The sequence below is a fragment of the Carcharodon carcharias genome, chromosome 2, assembly GCF_017639515.1.
Source record: "Carcharodon carcharias isolate sCarCar2 chromosome 2, sCarCar2.pri, whole genome shotgun sequence".
Lineage (NCBI taxonomy): Eukaryota > Metazoa > Chordata > Chondrichthyes > Lamniformes > Lamnidae > Carcharodon > Carcharodon carcharias.
Window position 1 is genome coordinate 25,785,535 of NC_054468.1, and position 24,601 is coordinate 25,810,135.

At 43.3% G+C, this 24,601-nt stretch overlaps 1 protein-coding gene and 1 pseudogene across 1 annotated transcript in view; one reads left to right on the top strand and one right to left on the bottom strand.

The window, feature by feature from the left end:
* The window catches only part of LOC121290071 (plastin-1-like), a 135,779-nt gene extending 131,430 nt beyond the window's left edge, over window positions 1-4,349 (bottom strand). Inside the window, exon 1 of the mRNA XM_041210230.1 lies at window positions 4,273-4,349. The gene's annotated coding sequence lies outside the window, so the exon portion shown is untranslated. The remainder of the gene's footprint in view (window positions 1-4,272) is intronic.
* Window positions 4,350-14,982: 10,633 nt separating this feature from the next.
* LOC121287098 lies at window positions 14,983-15,924 on the top strand (annotated as a pseudogene).
* The last annotated feature ends 8,677 nt before the right edge of the window (window positions 15,925-24,601 follow it).

A 24,601-nucleotide genomic window follows, 5' to 3' on the forward strand; every position in this document is an offset into this window, starting at 1 on the left:
AAGTGCTTTCTAAGAGTATTCTTTGCGAGCCAATAGAAGGAGTGCTCCCCAAGGCCCTCAAGCAAACTTTTGACCTGCATTCTACCAATTGCAATGGGGCAAAACCACCTAACCACTCAACCTGGGTCTCAGGCCATCTCCCCCATATTTTACTGGACCCTCCTCCCCTTCAATGCATCATCCAAACTGCCTGCCCCACAGTCATCAATCCTCATCACCTCCCCCCACCCTTCACCAATCCTCACCACCCCCCACCAAAACCAAGCCTCAATCTTTCCTTCCCTCTCTCTGCCTACCTGGCTCTGACCAGCACCTCCACACCCCGCACCACACCACCACCACCACTACTCCTCCCACCATCCCCTGATCTTCTCTGATTACTGCCTCCAGCAGACTGCGGCTGTGGCCTTCTACTGCTGGCTTTCCCACTCAACTAGCCAACTGCCAAGAAGGAAACCGAATGAAGAAATTATAATGAAGTCCTGCTGTTAACTTCAGCATACCCTCCTAAACAACAAAACCTTTATTAGACCTGGTCCAATCTCACCACCAAAATATCACAATTACAAATAGATCATCTCAGGGCTTCTTATGCCGATCTTAATTCTATGAGAAGAGGTGACAAATTTGATTTATGCATTCTAACCCCCCTCAGGATACTGAGCAATACAAGGCTAGCAGAACACCAAAATACAGCATAAGTTAGTGACAAAAGGTCTACATATTTACACTTTAATGAATCAAAAATTTATTCCTTTCTTTGGAAAGATGGAAGGTTAGATTTCTGGCAAAAAAAAGATAATATTTTAAAATGTTTTAAAAACTTTGTAGATTAGATTTTAGGACAGAAAAGGCTTTCCTTTAAAACTTAATATTTGATAAGTATTCAATTTTAAAATAAATCAAAAAATAAATCACCTTTTGACTCAAATCAACAGGATTATTATCCTAATGGGATATTTTGAGCAGGCTCATTTTCTGAAAGAGCCATGAGAAAAGTAGTCCCAAAGCTTTTCAGCTGTATCATGCTAAGTGATGTGGAAGGTTCATGCTGAATTTATTCTATGACCTTTTTAAATTCAATGGTTCAGGATTTTAAGCACCATTTCTCTTTCAACAGTTGTGCATTGCATGATTATTTGTAAAGTTAAATCTCTGTAACCTCAGACTGCACTTCTTAATATCACTATGAAGCATATCAGACTTTTTTTCTACATCAAAAGGTAATTCCTATATATGCACATGGTTGTGGTTGTTGATGACTCTCCATCTAGCTTATTATAGTTTGCTAGTGTAAATATCAGTGTGCTGAAAAATCAACCTGGCTGTCCTCAGGTTATGTTTTTGTAGGGTAACTAACTCAGTTTCTTTGCACACCTCCAGTGTACTTAAAATTACTGCAGCAGGTCTCCTACTTCAACCAGTGCCTTGACCCAGTTTGTGTTGGGCTAAGCCTCAACTCCACAAGAGCACTGGTACCCACCAAAGTGGCCTGGGTTGATTCTGTATCAGGTTGCCAGCCCTTGCCTGATTAAGCTACAATCCTTTGCAATCATTGCATTTTTGGGAGCAATTAATCCAACTCTCGAGCAACTGATTGTCTGTCGACAGATGTAGGTGTACTTATATTTGTATACCCTATATCACCTGAAGCTTCCAGTTAGTCGTTAATGGTGATTGACCGTAAATTCTTCAACAAACCACATAAAACTGCTTTTGATATGTTTTTGTCACAAAATGGTACTGTCTCCCTGACTATGCCAGTCCGCTTATTTTCCCATTATTTGAGGACAGTGCTCGATTGTTTTGACATATTGCAAATGGCAGTTAGACATAAAATGTCAAACCACGAAGACAGTGCTTGCTGAAATTATATACACAGTAGACGACCATTTAGAAAGAAAACTCAGATTTTTACGTAAGATATGCCATTAGGTATCAGCAACATCTATCCTTCCTCATTATTTTAAATAGTGTAATATCACCAACACTAGGCTGGCTTCCCACCTTCCACTTGACATAAACCTGAGCTCATCCACATCTCTGTAGTCCATATCATAACTCATTTTGGGTTCCATTCACCCCTGTGCTCGTTGACCTACATTGGCTCCTCACCCATTTTCAAATCCCTCCACAGCCTCATTCCCTATTTCTGTAACCTTCCCCAACATTACAACCGTCTACACTCCTCCAATTCTGTTATCTTGCGCATCTTCATTTTCAATTGTTCCACCATTGGCAGCTATGCCTTCAGCTGTCTAGGTTCTAAGCTTTGGAATCCCATCTTCAAACCTCTCCACCTCATTTTTTTTTAAAAAATCCCTCTCGGGCCAAAATTTTGCTCACCTGTCCTAATATGTGCCTCAGTTTCAAATGCTGCTTGATAATGAACTTGTGAAGCACTTAAGGGCATTTAACTTCATTAAAGATACAATATAAATTCAAGTTGTCAACTGTCCACCACATCAATAAGTGACTAAATATCTGAAAATTGAGACTTGATCAATACTGCAACAATATTTCAAGTACTGCTCTTTATAATATTCAAACATAGAGTACACAGTTACACCAGTAAAGATCTTGTCGCATCTGATAATAGTAATAACAGTTTGATAACATTAAATTCAGATTAGATCTTATGCTGCATATTTCACCAGCCAGTTTGTCAGCTCTTTGGAGCAAACTCTGTCAGGGATATGGTTAACTTACACATTACACTTTCAGTAGAATTGAGATTGCTAGTGGGGAAGCAAAGAGAAAATGGCTTGGCAAATTATCATAATCCAAATTGGTTTAAATCTGTCAAAAATGGTGGTGGTCTGTTGAAAGTACATCGATAATGACTTCTTAGGGCATAAAGTACTTAAACATTGAGAATTCAAAGCTCTGCAGAATCTCCCACACGGTTATATTTGGGATGTGAAAATATATTGATTTTCAATATTTCATATTCGCATCAAGAATGCGCATATAATGTAAAACAGAACTATAGGAAAGATCAATCTGAACCAAATATTAAAGCACTACTTGTTGGGAAGTAATATTGTTTTCCAGCAAATAAAAGTGATTATTTTTCTTCCTGTTCCTTAAATTTATTACACTGTTCTCTTGCCCCAGTTAAAAGGGCTGGGGACGGAGACCAGTTTAAGCTGCCCTTTATATAGCTGCTTCAAGGTATGCAAGAGCGCTCTTTTTTCTGATAGGATCAATATTTTCTCCTTTAGGGAAAGATCCCGATTCTGCCCTTCACCTCCCCACAAGGAACGTGGCAAAAGATCAGACTCAGCACAGGGGAATTGCAGTCGATCCGTTCCACGCAGTTCCAAAATTGTCACTATATCTTGGGAGATGTCATTATCCATCACTGCTACATGCATTATTCAATACTTACACTGAACAATTAAATACAAGTTTGGTGCTTCATTACCAGGAGTATTCTATGTGATATCCTGGCTGTTATTTTACTGGGTTAGATATTCATGCGCACGAGTATGCTATACTCAAAAAGTAGTAAGCCAAACTCAAATCCTCAACAAAGGATGCCCTCATGTTTAAACTCGGGGGGGGGGGGGGGGGGGGGGGGGGGGGGGGGGGGGGGGGACGGTTAACCACACAGGGATAAGTCGGCTCCAAGGACCATGTATATATTTATCCCAAAATATTTTAGATCCGTATCAAAAAATCTCATTTATTTGTATTTTCACTGCAAATATTTTTCCCAATCACTACTGGCCGAGAAAAGAATTGTTGTGGTGAAACGTGGGTCGTTATAACTAAAAAGGTTTTTCCTGTAAAATTTATGGAAGAATTAATTCTTTAAACTTTACAAAAATATTGTTCAGTGAAACAAAACTAAAAATCATGAATTTATTTTACATACAAGAACTCTTCGTAGGACTGCGATTCCTATCAACAAAAGGATTTGTATAACATTATTAGCGAAAACAATCCAAAATCTAAAACGCTAACTAAAGAAAGAGATTAGCAACCCAGCTCGTGCATCGTAAATTCCACCTCCAAAGTTAGATCCTAACTATTCTAGAAGTAGTCTAATTCCACCGAGAGAAAAGACACATAAAGTTTATCTGAACAATTATTAAATTGGAGCAGGAGACGATTCAGTTCAATTGGATATCAGCTGACCAATAACTACCGTCTTCAAAGAACGGCAGTGCCGCATCTAAAGTGCAAACTCCCCTCAACAATTGTATGACTTTATACTTAAGTAGATTAATAAGCATTGAAGATAATTGCAGGGTGTTCTCTACTTACTGAGTGAATATGCTCCGCTACTTGAAGCAGGTGAAAGGGCGATGGAAGTGAGCAGCACAACTCCGCACTATTGTGATGTCACTGCATTGACAACCCCGCCCACCTATCCAGGTGCTTCCTCCACAGCCCGCGTCAATCAAACGAGGGAGCCAATCGAATCGGCTGGGGAGGTGGGGCTCCAGGTGAGACAATGTTCGGGATTGGGGGGGCGGTGCATAACGCTAACAGAGCCCATAGCAACGGTTGCTAGGACCGAGGACGCTCCCGCAGTGAGCCCGGGGGCAGGTGGAATGTGGAACACAAGAAAAAACACCAGGCACTTTGGTCTGGACTTCATCTGCATTTCCCCTCCTAGCATCGCGGGGCAAACAACTGGACAAAAGAACAGAAATGCACAACAAGTGAAAGTTGGTAATGTTCCAAATACACAGCAAGTTTCCTAATGATTTGAAAAGAAAAAGGCAGGTTAAATTTTGACTTGTCATTTTCCATCAGAATTGACACTATCAGTTTTAATTGCCAACTAAGCTCGTTCTCTATGAACTAAAAGACTAGATTTAAGCACCAGTCTCGAGGACTTGAACCTGGGCTGATTGGTTAACAGAAAATCCTGCACTGTCTCTGGTGCCATTTTACGTGTATGTAAAAAAATCCCTCTGCAGCAAACAAGAGCATGAAGTTCTCCTGGCTAACATTCATCGTTCAACCCGTAGTCACAACAGATTATTTATTTGTTTTGCTGTTTGTGAAACTTGCTGTGAGCAAATTAGATGTTGCGTTTGCGTGCAAAACGACACACTACACTTAAAAGTAATTATTTGTATCTGCAGTGCTTTGTGAGATCGTCAGAACATGATGTGATTATGCTATTTGTGAATTGCAGCAATCTCGTTTTTAACTATTAAGTAATCGTTGTGTTCTAAATACAATGAACATTAAATACGAAACATTTTGGGAACATGCAATGGGTCAGTTTAAAAGCTTCAAGATAAAATATAAGTTAACATTTCAACAGTAACAAGAACTTATATTTATATAGTGCCTTTAATGTAATAAAATGTCCCAAGGTGCTTCACAAGAGCTTTCATTGCAAAGCAAAGTATGACAAAGAGCCACATAGGAGATACTAGGCCAGATGATCAAGAGCTTGGTCAAAGAGGTAAGTTTTACGGAGTGTCTTAAAGGAAGAAAGTGAGTTAGAGTGGTATTGGGACAGCATTCCAGAGCTCGTGGCCTAAGCAACTGAAAGTACCATTTCCAATGGTGGAGCAATCAAAATTCTGGATGGGCAGAATTGAGGAGAACAGTTATCTCTAAAGATATAGGAGTGGAAATAGGCTCATCGGGTCTACTCCACCTTTCAATGAGATCAAGGCTGATCTGATAATCCTCAACTCCACTTTCATGCCTTTTCCCCATTACCTTTGATTCCCTTAATGATTAAAAATCTGTCTGTCTCTGCCTTGAATATACTTAATGACCCAGCTTCTACATCCCTCTGGGGTAAATATTAACTACCCTCTGAGAGAAGAAATTCATCCTCATCTCTGTTTTAAATGGGCAACCCCTTACTCTGAGATTATGCCCTCTGGTCCTAGACTCTCCCATGAGGGGAAACAGTCTCTCAGCATCTACCCTTTCAAGCCCCAAAAGAAACTTATACGTTACAATAAGGTCAACTCTCATTCTTCTAAACTCCAATGAGTACAGGCCCAACCTACTCAACCTCTCTCCATAAGAAAATCCCTCCATACCCAGAATCAACCTAGTGAACCTTCACCAGGACTGCCTCCAATGCCAATATACCTTTCCTTGGATAAGGGGACCAAAACTTTACAGTATTCTAGGTGTGGTCTGACTAGTGCCTTGTAGAGTTTTAGCAAGACTTGCATATTTTTATACTCCATTCCCTTTGAAATAAAGGCCAACATTCCATTTGTCTTCCCTATTACCTGTTGCACTGGTATGTTAGCTTTTTTGGGATTCATGCACAAGCACTCCCAAATCCCTCTGTGCTGCAGCCTTCTGCAGTCTTTATCAATTTAAATAATATTCTGCTCCTCTATTCTTCCTGCCAAAGTGCATAACCTCTCATTTTCCTACATTATAATTCATCTGCCACTTTTTTGCCCACTCATTTAACCTATCTATATCCCTCCGTAGACTCCTTGTGTCATCCTCACCACTTGCCTTCCCAACTATTTTGTATCATCCACAAATATGGCGATAGTACATTCACTTCCCTCATCTAAGTCATTAATATATATTGTAAATAATTGAGGCCCAGCACTGATCTGTGTGGCACTCCATCCTGAAAATGCCCCCCCCCCCCATAACCCAACTCTCTGTCTTCCATTAGTTAGCCAATCCTCTATCCATGCTGAGATACGAACCCCAACACCATGAGCTTTTATCTTATTAAGTAGCTTTATGTGCGGTACCCTATCAAATGCATTTTGGAAATCCAAATATTACATCTACTGGTTCCTATTTATCTATCCTGCTCGTTACCTCCTCAAAGAATTCTAATACATTTGTCAGGCATGATTTCCCTTCATGGAGCCATGCTGACTCTGCTTGATTAGATTATGTAATTCTAAATGCCCTGCTATTACAACCTTAATAATAGATGCTAAAATTTTCCCAATGACAGATGTTAAGCTAACTGGCCTATAGTTACCTGCTTTTTGTCTCCCTCCCTTTTTGAATAAGGATGTTATGTTAGCAGTTTTCCAATCCTCTGGGACTTTTCCAGAATCAAAGGATTCTTGGAAGATTACTACAAGTGCATCCATTATCTCTGTAGTTCCTTCCTTTAATGTCCTAGGATGCAACCCATCAGGTCCAAGGGACTTATCGGCCTTTAGCCCCATTAGTTTCCCTAGTACTTTTTCTCGAGTGTTGTTATTGTATTTATTTCCTCCCCCTCTTTTGCCCCTTGATTATTTAGTATTGGAATGCTATTAGTGTCTTCTATCATGAAGACAGCAAATTTATTTATTTATTCAATCCTCTGCCATTTCCTGGTTCCCCATTATTATTTCCCCACCCTCATTCTGTAAGGGGCCTATGTTCACTCTGGTCTCTCTCTTCCGTTTTATATATTTAAAGAAGCTCTTACTGTCTGTTTTCATATTACTTGCTAGTTTACCCTCAACATTTATTTTCTCCCTCTTTGTTTTTTTAGTCATCTTTTGTTGGTTTTTAAAACTTTCCTAATCCTCTGACTTACCACTAATCTTTGCCACATTGCATGTGTTTTCTTTTAATTTGATACCATCCTTAACTTCCTTGGTTAACCGTGGTTGGTTTATCCCATACCTTGAATCCTTCATCCTCACTGGGATATATAGTTGTTGTGACTCATGAACTATTTCTTTAAACGTTTACCATTGTTCATCAACTATCTTTTCTGCTAAAATCCTATCCCAGTCCACGCCTACAGTATAGCCACTGGTAGGAAGCTATAGACTACTCCCACCAGTGTCTTCTTCCCCTTGTTATTTCTTACCTCCACCCATATGGATTCTATATCTTCTGATCCAAGATCCTTTCTTGTTTTCATATTTATTCCATCTCATACTAACAAAGCTACCCCACCACCCTTTCCTTCCTGCCTGTCCTTTCGAAAAGTCACATACCCCTGAACATTTAGTTCCCAGCTTTAATCTTCTTGTAACCATGTCTCCGTAATGACTATAAGATCATACCCATTAACCTCTATTTGTACCATTAATTCATTTATTTTGTTCCAAATAACCTCCATTTGTGTCATTAATTAATTTATCTTGTTCCAAATATGACATGCATTTAAGTAAAGAGCCATTAATTTTGCGTTTTTACCATTTTTCCCCCTTTGACCCTATTTGCTGCTATTTTATGTTTGTACCCTCTGTCCCTTCCTGTCAGACTCTGGGTATCATTACCTAAATAGCTGCCCTGCAAAGCTGCCATAACCTTTTGCTTTGTAAGCCTATGTATCCCCTTACCAGAACCCTCCACCTTACGCCCCCCCCCCCCCCCCCCCCCCCCCCCTTGACTTTATTTACCCTATGGCAGTTTGCCCATGGCTCGGGTAGTAATCCCGAGATTATTATCTTGGAGGTTCTGTTTTTTAATTTAGCTCCTAACTGTTCAAATTCTTTCAGCAGAGCCTCCTTTCTATTCCTATCAATGTCATTGGTACCAACGTGAATGACAACAACTGGATCCCTTCCCTCCTACTCCAAGTTCCTCTCCAGCCCTGAAGAGATGTCCCTAACCCTGGCACCAGACAGGCACCACAGCCTTCAGTTCCTATTTCCTTCCTCCAATGGCTCCCTGTACCACAGGTCAGTTTACTCATCTTCCTTGCAGTCCCCGCTCTTGTCCACACAGTTTGCAAGAACCTCGTAACTGTTGGACAGTTGCAGGGGCCAAGTCTCCTCGAACGCTACCCCCTGGACCCTCTTCACCTGCAGCCAACCCTCCTGTTCCTGATCACAGACCAAATTTGAATTACGTAATCTGTGGGGTGTGATCGCCTCCTGGAGCAAAGTGTCCAGATAACTTTCCCCCTCCCTGATGTGGTGTAATGTCTGCAGCTCAGACTCCAGCTCCTTAACTCGGATCTGAAATTCCTCGAGCTGCAAACACCTGGTACAGATGTGTTCGCTCTGGATCACTTTGGTGTCCAGCAGCTCCCACATGTTGCAGCAGCAACACATCACCTGCCCTGCCTTCTCTATTGTATTTTATTATAAATTATATTTTATATACATTAGTATCTATCTTATCCTTAACAAACTATCTATAAGAAAAAGAGAGAAAAAGACTAGAGACATAAATACGAACCAAAGACCTTCGTTTTACTTTAAAGACTAGAAATACTCACCAATCAGCTGCTCTCCATGCTCTTTTCCTTCTAGCCCTCTTTAATGGTCTGTCTCTCATCTTGCACTCTCTCACTGTTAAAGGTCACACTCCTCTCACTCTCTCACTGTTAAAGGTCACTCTCCTCTTACTCTTTCACTGTTAAAGGCCCCACTGCTCCTCTCACTCTCTCACTGTTAAAAGTCACTCTCCCCTCACTCTTTCACTATTAAAGGCCACACTCCTTTCAATTTCTCACTGTTAAAGACCCCACTGCTTTTCTCAAGCGCTATCTCTGTAAATGGCTTCGCTGTTTTCCTCAAGCGCTCTCAAGGTTGAGGGGCTGGAGGAGATTACAGAGATAAGGAGTGGTGAGGCCATGAAGAGATAATCAAATCAAGGATGAGAATTTTCAAGATATTGTTTGGCTGCGAGCCAATGTAGTTCAGTAAGCAAAGGGGTTACAGGGACTTGGCATAAGTTAAGACACGGGCAGCAGAGATTTGGATGACCTCAAGTTTCCAGAGGGTAGAATTTGGGAGAGCAGGCAGGAGTGTGTTGGAACAGTCAGTCAAGTCTAAAAGTAATAAAGGAATGAATGAAGGTTCCGTATAAAATTTCAGGTATGTACCATTCTTCAGAACATAGGAACAAGATTAGGCAATTCGGCCCATCGAGCCTGCAATGCCATTCAACCAGATCACAGCTGATAATCTACTTCAACACCACCCTCGCTTGCTATTCCCAAATTCCTTGATGTCATTAGTGTCCAGAAACATATCTATTTCTGCCTTGAATATGCTCAATGAATGAGCTTCCACAGCCCTCTGGGGTAAAGAATTCTAAAGATCCATCACTCTCTGATGGAACTCCTCCTCACCTCAGTCTTAAATGGCCTCCCTCTTTTTCTGAGACTGTGTCCCCTGGTTCTAGGCTTACCAGCCAGGAGAAATATCCTATCTACATCTTCCCTGTTCATGTCCTGTAAGAATTTTATAAGTTTCAATGAGATCACCTCTCATTTTTCAAAACTCCAGGGAATACAATTTCCTCAATCTCTCCTCATAAAACAATTCCACCATCCCAGGGATTAGCCTGCTGAACCTCTATTGCACTCCCTCTATGGCAAGTATACCCTTCCTTAGATGAGAAAATCAAAAACTGTACATAATACTCCAGGTGCGATTTTACCAAGGCTCTATACAATTGCAGCAAGACGTCCTTACTCCTGTACCCAAATCTCCTTACGATGAAGGCCAACATACCATTTGCCTTCTTAATTGCTTGCTGCACCTGCAAGCTAGCTTTTAGTGACTCATGAAAAAGGACACCCAGGTCCCTTTGGACATCAACAGTTTCCAGCCTCTCCCCATTTAAGAAATACCCTGACTTTCTGTTTTTTTCTACCAAAGCGGACAACTTCACACTTATACACATCATGTTCCATCTGTAATGTTCTTTCCCATTCATTTAGCCTCTCCAAGTCCTCTTGAAGCCTCCTTGCATCTCCTCACAACTTACATTGCCACCTAGTTTTGTGTCATCAGCAAATTTAGAAATATTACATTTAGTCCCCATATCCAAATCATTTATACAGATTATGAACAGCTATGGCCCCAGCATTGATCCTTGTGGGACCCCAATAGTAACAATCTGCCATTCTGAGAAAGACCCGTTTATTCCTACTCTCTGTTTTCTGCCTGTTAACCAATTCTCAATCCATAGCAGTATATTACCCTCAATCTGACGTGATCTAATTTTGTTTACTAATCTCCTTTGTGGGATCTTATCAAAAAATCCAAATACACCACATCCACTGGTTTTCCTTTATCTATGCTACAAGTAATATCCTCAAAAAATTCCAACAGGTTTATCAAACATGATCTCCCTATCATAAATATATTTGATCCTGGCTAATCATATCATTATTTTTCAAGTGTCCAGTTATTACACCCTTTATAATACATTCTAACATTTTCCCTACTGCTGACGTCAAACTAACTTATCTGTAGTTCTCTGTTTTCTCTCTCCCACCCTACTTAAATAGCTGGGCTATATTTGCTACTTTCCAGTCTGTGGGGACCTTTCCAGAATCTAGAGAATTTTGAAAGATTACCACCAATGCATTCACTATTTCTATCGGCACCTCCTTCAACATTCTGGGTTGTAACGATCAGGTCTAGGGGACTTACCAACCTTCAATCCAATTAATTTTTCAAGTATTACCACTTTATTAATACTAATTTTTTTCAGTCCCTCATTTCCGCAAATCTCTTGATTCCCTGGTATTTCTGGGAGGTTTTCTGTATCTTCCTGCATGAAGACAGACACAAAATCATTGTTTAGTTTCTCCACCATTTCCCTATTCTCCATTATAAATTCTCCTGTTTACTCCTCTAATGGACCCACATTTATCTTTGGGAATATTGTCCTTTTCACATACCTAAAGAAGCTTTTACAATTTGCCTTTATGTTTCTCACTAGCTTGCATTCATATTCTCTTTTCCATTTCCCTCAACTGCAGCTTGAGGTGCATTCAACTCATTAGCTTCCTCTATTTCATTAGAATGTTATCTATTATTTTCCCTTCCCTCTATTGTCTCTACCTTTTTTCAATTTTACTAAAGTGTCTGCTCACCATGAAGTTTTCAGTTCTGAGAAAGGGTAAACACCAAAAATAATACATTGATTTTTCATATTACAGATGTTGATGGACCATCTGTGTACTGGCAGCATTTATGATTTCTTAAATTTCCGATGTCCAGCACTTGTTTCTCTTTTTCCTTTTTATTTGGTCATTAAAGCTCCAGTTTTAGCCAACCCTTCCCAGTAGCAATAGGATGTATCCAATTTACTTCCCATTGAAATCCAACTCAAACTTATACCATTTCTGCCAGATGAGTTAGGTAAAAATCAGTGTTTTGATGCCAGTTTTCATGGTGTCTTACATTGATTCCTAGTTTGTACATTACCATAATGCCAAATTTAAGAGTTTGGCCAAATTGCTAAATCTATGTGTAAATGAGTTTATGTCACCCTTCTGCTTCCAGCAGAGATTTATCATGTTGTTTAAAAATCTATACTGTTATTAATTTGAATATCTATGCACAACTCAGTGATCTGCCCCAAAGTATGCTTAATTGTGCATTTCCATCTTTGAATATCTCCTTAAGTTTTCTTTGTCCAATTTTACTAGTCTCATTGAGCCTGACTTGTTATTGGTCACCATTTCCAGATTGTATTTCTCCTTTAGGTTTTTGTTTTAAAGCCATTTCATTTGCCCCACTTCTTTCCCCTTTATTTGTTTTCCCTACACTCCCATGCACATAATAAATAGATGTCAATAGTATTTTCCATATGAATAGAAAATACAGGCAGCATTACTCAATTATGCTTACAGGATTTGCAAATTATGCAGCCCAATGGCACGCAATGTATTATTTACATAGCATCCATCCGCTGATATACAAATCTAGAGATTACAGTAATGATCTGTTGCTGATGGGTTACTGTAAGAATGACAAGAACAACTCACATAATTTGTTGAATACATTCCAAGGCCATTGTCTTATGCCTTCTAACAACTGGTTGCAAATGTCAATGCCACCTTCCAATTAAAAAATTGTGATCCATTAAATCAGAGATCTGAGGAGAAGTGGAATGATTGATACATTTACCAGATAAAACCAAAACATTTTTTTGATACTTCTGTAGTTGCCAGTACACAGAGAAGGCTCGCAATTACAATACTGCTAGCCTCCTCTACTGTATTCCTATATTTATTCTTGATATTTCATAATAGAGGCAACAATATAAATAAGTGTATACATAGTACTATTTACAAAGGATGTTCTAACATCTAGTGGCAACACACAGGTACTGCATAATTTATTCCATTTGTTTTGAGGAATTGAATAAGAAAAAGTCCATTGAGCCTACTGCTTCAAATATGTAAAATCTAAAAGTTGAAGGCTATTTTGTTGGAATGGTTTCTGCCATTGGCAAATGGAAACTGGAATATCAGTTGCAATGACACATATTCTCATTTTTGCTTGTTATGCTTGGTGGCAGTGAAAAGGCGGTCAAATGGTAGGTTGCACTGCTGGCTAGTATTGGCTTTGTTACAAAGGAAATGTTACAATAACGAGGTCCCACACCAAAATTCAAGTTGTATGGATAAGACGTTTATGCATCTTAACATTGCTTACCAAATTTTTCACCTATATTGCACCAATGTGCTGAGAATGGAAATTGTTTTGTGATTCTAACTACACTTCACAATAGAATCAATACTCTTTATATTACATTCACCCCCATCAGTATCTCAGGATTGACATTTGCAGAAGCTGACACTCAAAGCTGAGCATGTTTGAGGAGACCCATTTTCACTGAGGTTGTCATTGAGCTATATTTTCTCCTACATGCTAACATGAAGTCAGCTTCTCAAATAGGGACAGTTCTTTCCGTAGCTGTGAAGTTTACCGCATCATTTGACTTTTATGCTACCAAGCTGTTGCAAGTCACTACAAGGGGCATATGCCAAATTATCAAGTAAGCAGTCGTGCATTAAGCATGCATCAGGCAAGTAACAGACACTGGCCTAGAAATATGATGGTATGTTGCCTGTTTTATTCCGGGTGGCAAATGAGATTATTTTAACATACGTATGAATTAGGAGCAGGAGCAGGAGTAGGCCATCACTGTCCACTTTTTCTGATATTTCTTCAAAGAATTCAGTAAGGCTAACCAATTATGACCTTCCCATTTGAAATCCTTTCTGACTATTCTTTATTATATTTCCTGTTTCTTAATATTTCTCCATTATTAAATCTTGGTGTAAAGATTCCATTATCTTTCCTGGATTCGCTCAACATCACTTTTTAAATATAGGAACAATATTCACATTTCGTATTGTTGGCCTTATTATGCCAGCAATGGGTGAAGTACAGACCATTCCCAACCAGCCTGTGCTTGCAAAACTCAAAGCATAGTGTCCTACATTATATGTGATTCCACAATTGGACAACACTTGCTAAACAATCCTGACTGTGCTAAAAATTACATTAAAATCCAATTTAAGATTATCAATCGGGCTCATAGTGTGGCTCACTCACGCATGTTAGAAGCTTAATATATATTCGTACACAGGGTCCTGTCCTTTGCAGACAAAAGGAACATGTCCACACATAGCACCTTTTTCAACTAAACGCAAGCTTTGGGGTAGCCATTCCCTGATTCATTCCCCATGGCAATGCCTTGACCAACCAGAGTCAACCTGTCGGGTTTGAATTTGAACAAAAGCTTGGCAGTTAACTTTTCCCTGATGTGTTCTCCATGGCAACGCATCTACCAGACTCCATTTCCCAACTAATCAGCATTTTCCTCATGCAGCATAAATTGTTGTTCCCTTTACCATTGGTATTCTTACGAATTGTCCTGGTGAGTGCAAGATGAAAAGCTTTGACAGCATAACTCCTTTTTCCAATTGTATTTCTTCACAGCTAAGTAAAATAGAATAAAACGTGTACGCAGCTTCCAACTTCTCTACTAACTCTGTAGAGAATCTGACACCTGCTCAGCATCTTTTGTTAAATCATAGCTACCGGTCTGGCGACAGCAAGTATACATAAAATGTCCAATCAGATACTGCCTATCTGCTCATTTGTCTCATTGTGTTTGTTGATCGGCACAATATTGCTGAAAACATGTTCAGTGTATATTTTTGTCACACGTGTAAATACGACATGGAATCATGAACGCCTATAAGGATTTACAGGAGAAAGGTTTTATAAAGAGAAACATGTTGTAAACTTTTCAACCAAATTATAAGTAATAGTAACAACAGGCAAATGCAATGAGATGACCGGAAGACGTAAGATCGGTTTCCTTGTTTGTGAAGAAATACCCAGTAGAATGGGTGCGTGTTTCATTGTTTCAAGATACCGAAGGCGGAATTCTACTGTAGTGGAGTGTCTGTCAACCCTCAAACGAAACGTTTCACTTTTGGACTGATTACATCCCGTTATTTTTTTTACTGCATAAGTTTTATCATTTCCTTTTCAAGAATATGGTGTCTAGCTATGATCGTCCATTTCTCTTGCCTATATGGTGCTTTGCAATTGGTGTCTCAAAGATCTTCGCTGAAAGCTGTGCCGCCCATTTATTTAACTACCTGTCGCTGCAGTTACGTGAAAGCTTCAAAGAGATGGATTATGTTTCCTTGAACTTTTCTGGGTTTGGATCCGCTATCACCTGTTACTACATGGTATTCCCACTGTTGTCTGTGATGAATCCTACTCTGCTGACTAAGTTGCTGGAAAAAAATGGTCAATGTACAGAATACAACAATAATACAAAATACAGTGTTGTGGTCAAATTTTACTCTGCGTTCTGTATTCCTGGTGCTTATTATTTGCACCATTTGCTTAAGTTACATTGATTGGACATGATTTCGCTACATGGAGAGCAATTGTGTTTGCCGTTCTGTTCAGTGTGACAGTGCCCATTGTCATAGATACGGTTTTTATTTCGAACTTCCCTTAAAAAATCCAACCATATTTTTTTTTCATTTCTGTAGACAACGCATGTGGCTTCTCTTCGCAATTATTTTCAATGAAAGCAGAATTCCAGAGCGGATTTGGCCACGTCAATTTGATGTTATAGGATAGAGTCATCAATGGTTCCGTTTGTTTAATTTCCTGACTTTATGATCAACTGTGTTATTTAGAATATGGATCTAATAGATTGGTTGAGTCTCCACAAATCCTCCCAAAGTTTGCTGACACAATTTGCTTTTGTTAATGAGCTTTGTATTGGCGATTCAAAGATTTGCCATGTACTTACCTGTTTGTATACAAAATTAATAATGTTTCAAACTTTGATGATATAGGTGACATGAAGATTGTGAACCACGCCTACTTCCAGGAATTCTGCAGTTGTTTCCTTTATTTGATCGTCTATTGAGCATCTATTAAAATTATTGGCTTCCAGAAGGCAAGAAGATGCCCATATTGATGAAAATGCTGCTTGAAAATGTTAATCAGCATTGGCCAAAATAAATTACAATAGGTTAAATTTTGTATGGTGTGTAGAAGGGCAACTCAATGGGACCATTCCCTTCCTTATGTTCATAGAGAACTTCTCCACTTACCTTGCCACCATTATCAGAATTTCATCACCAAATTTCTTTTATTAGAATGCAATTTGTACCATTCCTTTTTATTTAAAATATTACTCAGCTGTAAAGACCAAGATTGAATAGTATGATTCCACCAGGCTGGTTCAGTTCTTCCTTGTCAGCTGGTATATTGGCCTTTATTATAACATGGTTGGAGTATAGGAACAGGAGTAGGCCATTCCACCAATCAAACCTGCTCTGTCATTTAACTCGATCATGGCTAATCTTCTACCTCAATGTCAGCTTTCTGCACTATCCCTGTATCCCCTGATGTCATTGGTGTCTAGAACTCTATCGACCACTGCTTTGAACATGTTCAATTAGTGAGCCTCCACAGTCCTATGGGGTACAGAATTCCAAAGGTTCACACCCTCTGACTGAAGAAATTCCTCATTTCAGTCCTAAATGGCCTACCTCTTATTCTGAGACATTGTCCACTGGTTCTGGACCCCCAACCTAGGGTAACATCCTTCCTTCGTCTACCCTGTTGTGCCCTGTAAGAATTTTGTAAGCTTCAATTATATCAACTCTAATTTTTCTAAACTCTGTATAATACAGGCCTAGACTCCTCAAATTTTCCTCATAGGGCAATCCTGCCAACCCAGGGATTAGTCTGATGAACCTTCGTTGCACTCCCTCTTTGGTTAGTATATCCTAGAGACCAAAACTGCACATAATACTCCAGGTATGGTCTCACCAAGACTGTATACAACTGTATCCAGACTTCCTTTACTCCTGTAATCAAATCCCCTTGCAATAAAGGCTAACATACAACTTGCCTTCCTAATTGCTTGTTGCACCTGCATGTTAGCATTCAGTGACTTATGAACAAGAATACCCATTTTGCATATCAACACGTGCCAATCTCTCTCCATTTAAGGAATACTGTGAATTTTTGTTTTTCCTACCAAAGTGGATAACTTCACATTTTTCCACATTATATTCTATCTGCCATGTTCTTGCCCACCCAGTCTGTCTAAATCTCCTTGAAGCATCTTATACTTGAAGTATAAGGGTAAAGGAAGTCTTGGTGAAATTATATAGTTTTGGTGAGACTACACGTGAAGTACTATATACAATTTTGATTTCCATACTCAAGAAAGGATGTACTTACTTCAGAAAGGTGCAATGAACATTCAGTAGATTGATTCCTGGTTTGAGAAGGCTGTTCTTAGTAAATTGAGCTTATATTCTCGGAAGTTTAGAAGGAAGAAAGGTGATCTCATTGAGATGCTTAAAATTCCTAGAGAGTATTCGGTAAGATGTTACTTTTTCTTGGCTGGCTGACTAGAACAATCAGAGTGTTGTCACAATCTCAGAATAAGAGGTTGGCTATTTAGGATTGAGGAGAGATTTCTTCATCCAGAGGGATTTGAATCTTTGGAATTCTCAATCCCATATAGCTGTGGATGCTCAGTTAATGTGTATATTCAAGACTGAGATGGATACATTTTTGCACTCTATGGGGATAGGGTGAGCAAGTGGTGATGATGTAGAAGTTTAGTCATGATCATAATGAATGGCGGAGCAGGCTTGATAAACTGTATGCCCTATTGCTCCTATTTCTTATGTTTTTATGTTCTCTAGCTTGGGAGACTGCAACATGGGTAGGAATAAAAACAAAAAAACTGCAGATGCTGGAAATCCAAAACAAAAACAGAATTACCTGGAAAAACTCAGCAGGTCTGGCAGCATTGGCGGAGAAGAAAAGAGTTGACGTTTCGAGTCCTCATGACCCTTCAACAGAACTAGAAGGGTGTTGAAGGGTCTTGAGGACTCGAAACGTCAACTCTTTTCTTCTCCACCAATGCTGCCAGACCTGCTGAGTTTTTCCAGGTAATTCTGTTTTTGTACATGGGTAGGAAGTTCATTTTCATTTTTGCATGACAAACAATAACAACTTGCATTTCTACAGTATCTTTAATACAGTAAAGCATCCCTAGGCACTTCATAGGAGCTTTATGAAACAAAATTTAACACCGAGCCATATAAGCACATATTACGACTGATGAGCAAAAGCTTGGCCAAAGAGGTAAGTTTATGGAGTGTCCTAAAAAATAGAAAGGTAGAGAGATGAATAACTTTGAGGGGAGAAATTTGGGGAGAGAATTTCAGAGACAGTTGAAGGCACAACAACAAATGGGAGAAGATTAAAATCAGGGATAAGCAGAGGACAGAATGGGACAAGGGCTGAGGTCTTGGAGGGTTGTAGTGCTGGAGGAGGATAGGAGTTAGGTAGGGATGAAGACAGGGAAAAATTTGAAAACTGATCAGAATGTGACAACTGAGGTATTGCCAGATCAGGAGTGGGATGTAGGTCAGTGAGCACAGGAGTACTGGGTGAACTGGACTTGACTTGATGTGAGGTAGAATACAGGACGTCAAGTTTTGGATGAGCTCCAGTTTTTGAAGGGTGATAGCCGGAAGAAAGTTTGGACAGCCAACTTTTCCCTAGCCTATCCCAGGTCCCACTCTCCATTTGCCCTGGCCAGTTAGAAGGTGAAGATGCTCGATACTTTTTAATGAATATTCACAGATGACTGACACATCAATGGCTCATTTCAGTTCAGTTAATCTTGTCCCCTCACATTCTTTCATCATTCTGTCTCTGACACCCACCCCTCTCCCACCTCGTCTTCCTCTCCCTTCCCCACCCCTCTCCCCCAACCCCTCCCCACTCCCCCTCCTATGCCCCCCTCCTCTCCCCATTACCCACTCCACCCCTCTCCCTTTCCATCCCCACCCCTCTCCCTTTCCCACTCCACCCCACCTACTTCCCTTCCCACCCCACCCTCTCCTCCCACTCCATCCTTCTCTTTCCCACTCTGCCCCTCTTCCCCATCATTCCCTCCTTTCCTTCCTTTCCCACTTTGCCCCTCAACCTCTCCCACTGTCTCACAGACTAGTCAAGCAACAGCGTGCCATAGTCATCCTCACAGAACCATATCTTACATCCCCGACACCACCATTACCATCCCTGGGTATGGCCTATCCCAATGGCAGGATAGACCCAGCAGAGGCGGTGGTACATTGGTTATACAGTCGGGAGGGAGTTGCCCTGTGAGTCCTTAACACCGACTCCAGACCCCATGAAGTCTCGTGGCATCAAGTCAAACATGGGCAAGGAACCCTCCTGCTGATTACCACATACTGCTCTTCCTTACCTGATGAATCAGTGCTCCTCCATGTTGAACATCGCTTGGAGGAAGCACTGAGGGTGGCAAGGGCACAGATTGTACTCTGGGTGGGGGACTTCAATGTCCATCACCGGGAGTGGCTTGGTAGCACCACTACTGACTGAGCTGGCCGAGTGCTAAAGGACATGGCTGCTAGACTGGTGCTGCGGCGGATGTTGAGGGAACCAACGTAAGAACAAGGAACAGGAGTAGGCAATTCAGCCCCTCGAGCCTGCCCCGCCATTCAATATGATCATGGCTGATCTCAACTCAGACTCAACTCCAATTTCCTGCCCTCTCCCCATAACCTTTCAATTCGTTATGAATTAAAAATCTGTCTATCTCCTCCTTAAATTTATTCAGCGTCCCGGCATCCACTGCACTCTGAGGTAGTGAATTCCACAGATTCACGACCCTTTGAGAAAAATAATTCCTCCCCATCTCTGATTTAAATCTACCACCCCTTAGCCTAAAACTATGGCCTCTCATTCTAGAATGCCCCACAAGGAGAAACATCCGCTCCATGTCTACTTTGTCCATCCCCTTTAGCATCTTATATGCCTCAATTAGATCTCCTCTCATCCTTCTAAACTCTAGCGAGTATAGGCCTAAACTGCTCAATCTCTCCTCATAAGACAAGCCCCACATCCCTGGAATCAATCCAGTGAACCTCCTCTGAACCACTTCCAATGCAACCACATCCTTCCTCATGTAAGGGGACCAAAACTGTGCACAGTACTCCAGGTGTGGTCTCACCAATGCCTTGTACAGTTGCAAAAAAACTTCCCTATTGTTATACTCTGTTCTTTTAGCAATAAATGCCAAAATTCCATTTGCCTTCCTTATTACCTGCTGTACCTGTATACTAGCTTTCAGCGATTCATGCACGAGAACACCCAGATCCATCTGCACTGAAGCATTCTAAAGTTTCTCTCCATTTAAATAAGTCGTCTTTTTATTCTTCCGACCAACATGGATAAGAGGAAATAAATACTTGACCTCATCCTCACCAACCTGCCTGCCATAGATGCATCTGTCCATGACAGTTTGGGTAGGAGTGACCACCGCACAGTTATTGTGGAGACCAAGTCCCGCCTTCACATTGAGGATACCCTCCATCGTGTTGTGTGGCACTACCACCGTGCTAAATGGTATAGATTTTGAACAGATCTAGCAACTCAAGACTGGGCATCCATTAGGCGCTGTGGGCCATCAGCAACAGAATTGTACTCGAACACAATCTGTAACCTCATGGTCTGACATATCCCCACTCTACCATTACCATCAAGCCAGGGGATCAACCCTGGTTCAATGAAGAGTGCAGGAGAGCATGTCAGGAGCAGGATGAGGCATACCTAAAAATGAGGTGTCAACCTTGTGAAGCTATAAAACAGGACTACTTGTGTGCCAAACAGCATAAGCAGCAAGTGATAGACAGAGCTAAGCAATCCCACAACCAACGGATCAGATCTAAGTTCTGTAGTCCTGCAACATTCAGTTGTGAATGGTAGTAGACAAATAAACAACTCACTGGAGGAGGAGGCTCCATAAATATCCCCATCCTCAATGATGAAGGAGCTCAGCACAGCAATGCAAAAGATAAGGCTGAAGCATTCGCAACAATCTTCAGCCAGAAGTGCCGAGTGGATGAATCATCTAGACCTCCTCAGGCGGTCCCCAGCATCACATATGCCAATTCAATTCACTCCATGTGATATCAAGAAACAGCTGAAGGCACTGGGTACTGCAAAAACTATGGCCCCTAACAACATTCCAGTAATAGTACTGAAGACTTGTGCTCCAGAACTTGCCGTGCCCCTAGCCAAGCTGTTCCAGTACAGCTACAACATTGGCATATACCTGACTAAAGGAAAATTGCCCAGGTATGTCCTGTACACAAAAAGCAGGACAAATCCAACACGGCTAATTACTGCCCCATCAGTCTACTCCCAGTCATCAGTAATGGAAGGGGTCATCAACAGTGCTGTCAAGCAGCACTTGATTAGCAATAACCTGCTCACTGATGCCCAGTCTGTGTTCCATCAGGGCTACTCAGCTACTGACCTCATTACAGCCTTGGTTCAAACATGGACAAAAGAGCTGAATTCATGAGGTGGTGAGAGTGACTGCTCTTGACATCAAAGCAGCATTTGACCGAGTGGCATCAAGGAACCCTAGCAAAACTGGGAATCAGGGGGGAAACTCTCTGCTGGTTGGAGCCATACCTAGCACAAAGGAAGATGCTTGTGATTGTTGGAGGTCAGTCATCTCAGCTCCAGGACATCACTGCAGGAGTTCATGGGGGTAGTGTCCTTGGCCCAACCATCTTCAGCTGCTTCATCAATGACTTTCCTTCCATCATAAGATAAGAAGTGGGTATGTTCGCTGATGATTACACAATGTTCAGCACCATTCACAGCTCCTCAGATACTGAAGCAGTTCATGTCCAAATGCAGCAAGACCTGGAGAACATCCAGGCTTGGGTTGACACGTGACAAGTAACATTCGCACCACAGGAGTGTCAGGCAATGACCATCTCCAACAAAAGAGAATTCAACCATCGCCCCTTGATGTTCAATGGCATTACCATCACTGAATCCCTCACTATCAACATCCTGGCGGGTCACCATTGACCAGAAACTGAACTGGTTTAGCCATATAAATACTGAGGCTGCAAGAGCAGGTCAGAAGCTAGGAATTTTGCGACGAGTAACTCGCCTCCTGACTCCCCAAAGCCTGTCCACCATCGACAAGGCACAAATCAGGAATGTGATGGAATACCCCCCACTTGCCTGGATGAGTGCAGCTCCTACAACACTGAAGAAGCTTGACACTGTCCAGGACAAAGCAGTCTGCTTGATTGGCACCACATCCACAAACATTCACTCCCTCCACCACTGACGCACAGTAGCAGCAGTGTGTACCATCTACAACATGCAGCGCAAGAATTCACCAAGGCTCCTTAGACTGCACCTTCCAAACCCACGAATGCTACTGGGAATGCCACCGGGGAAATTCCTCTCCAAGGCACTCACTGCCCTGACTTGGAAATATATTGCCGTTCCTTCACTGTTGGTGGGTCAAAATCCTGGAACTCCTTTCCTAACAGCACTGTGGGTGCACCTACACCACATGGACTGCAGTGGTTCAAGAAGTCAGCTCACCACCACCACCCTCTCAGGAGGCAACTAGGGATGGGCAATAAATGCTGGCCTAGCCAGCGAAGCCCACGTACCATGAATGAATTAAAAAAAACTCTTTCCCACTCTGCAGCCCACCATCTCTCCCACTCTGCAACCCACCATCTCTCCCACTCTGCAACCCACCATCTCTCCCACTCTGCACCCCCATCCTCTCTGCCCCTCACCCTTTCTGCCCCCCATCTCTCCAACTATGCCCACGTCCTCCTCCTCCTCTCCCACTCTGCCCACGTCCTCCTCCTCCTCTCCCACTCTGCCCCCCCTCCTCCTCCCCCACTCTGCCCCCACCTCTCCCACTCTGCCCCCACCTCTCCCACTCTGCCGCCTCACCCTTTCTGCCCCCACCATCTCTCCAACTCTGCCCACGTCCTCCTCCCCTCCCACTCTGCCCCCCCTCCCCTCCCATTCTGCCCCCCCTCCCCTCCCACTCTGCCCCCCCTCCTCCCCTCCCACTCTGCCCCCCCCTCCTCCCCTCCCACTCTGCCCCCCCCTCCTCCCCTCCCACTCTGCCCCCCCTCCTCCCCTCCCACTCTGCCCCCCCTCCTCCCCTCCCACTCTGCCCCTCCTCCGCCCCTCCTCCTCCCCTCCCACTCTGCCCCCCTCCTCCCCTCCCACTCTGCCCCTCCTCCTCCTCCTCTCCCACTCTGCCCCCACCTCTCCCACTCTGCCGCCTCACCCTTTCTGCCCCCCCATCTCTCCAACTCTGCCCGCGTCCTCCTCCCCTCCCCTCCCACTCTGCCCCCCCCTCCCCTCCCACTCTGCCCCTCCTCCTCCCCTCCCACTCTGCCCCCCTCCTCCCCTCCCACTCTGCCCCTCCTCCTCCTCTCCCACTCTGCCCCCTCCTCCTCTCCCACTCTGCCCCCTCCTCCTCTCCCACTCTGCCCCCCTCCTCCTCCTCCTCCTCCTCTCCCACTCTGCCCCCCCTCTTCCTCTCCCACTCTGCCCCCTCCTCCTCTCCCACTCTGCCCCCTCCTCCTCTCCCACTCTGCCCCCTCCTCCTCTCCCACTCTGCCCCCCCTCCTCTCCCACTCTGCCCCCCCTCCTCTCCCACTCTGCCCCCCCTCCTCTCCCACTCTGCCCCCCCTCCTCTCCCACTCTGCCCCCCCTCCTCTCCCACTCTGCCCCCCCTCCTCTCCCACTCTGCCCCCCTCCTCCTCTCCCACTCTGCCCCCCTCCTCCTCTCCCACTCTGCCCCCCTCCTCCTCTCCCACTCTGTCCCCCTCCTCCTCTCCCACTCTGTCCCCCTCCTCCTCTCCCACTCTGCCCCCTCCTCCTCTCCCACTCTGCCCCCCTCCTCCTCTCCCACTCTGCCCCCCTCCTCCTCTCCCACTCTGCCCCCTCCTCCTCTCCCACTCTGCCCCCCTCCTCCTCTCCCACTCTGCCCCCCTCCTCCTCCTCTCCCACTCTGCCCCCCTCCTCCTCCTCTCCCACTCTGCCCCCCTCCTCCTCCTCTCCCACTCTGCCCCCCTCCTCCTCCTCTCCCACTCTGCCCCCCTCCTCCTCCTCTCCCACTCTGCCCCCCTCCTCCTCCTCTCCCACTCTGCCCCCCTCCTCCTCCTCTCCCACTCTGCCCCCCTCCTCCTCCTCTCCCACTCTGCCCCCCTCCTCCTCCTCTCCCACTCTGCCCCCCTCCTCCTCTCCCACTCTGCCCCCCCTCCTCCTCTCCCACTCTGCCCCCCCTCCTCCTCTCCCACTCTGCCCCCCTCCTCCTCTCCCACTCTGCCCCCCTCCTCCTCTCCCACTCTGCCCCCCCTCCTCCTCCTCTCCCACTCTGCCCCCCCTCCTCCTCCTCCTCCTCTCCCACTCTGCCCCCCCTCCTCCTCCTCCTCCTCCTCCTCTCCCACTCTGCCCCCCCTCCTCCTCCTCCTCCTCTCCCACTCTGCCCCCCCTCCTCCTCCTCCTCTCCCACTCTGCCCCCCCTCCTC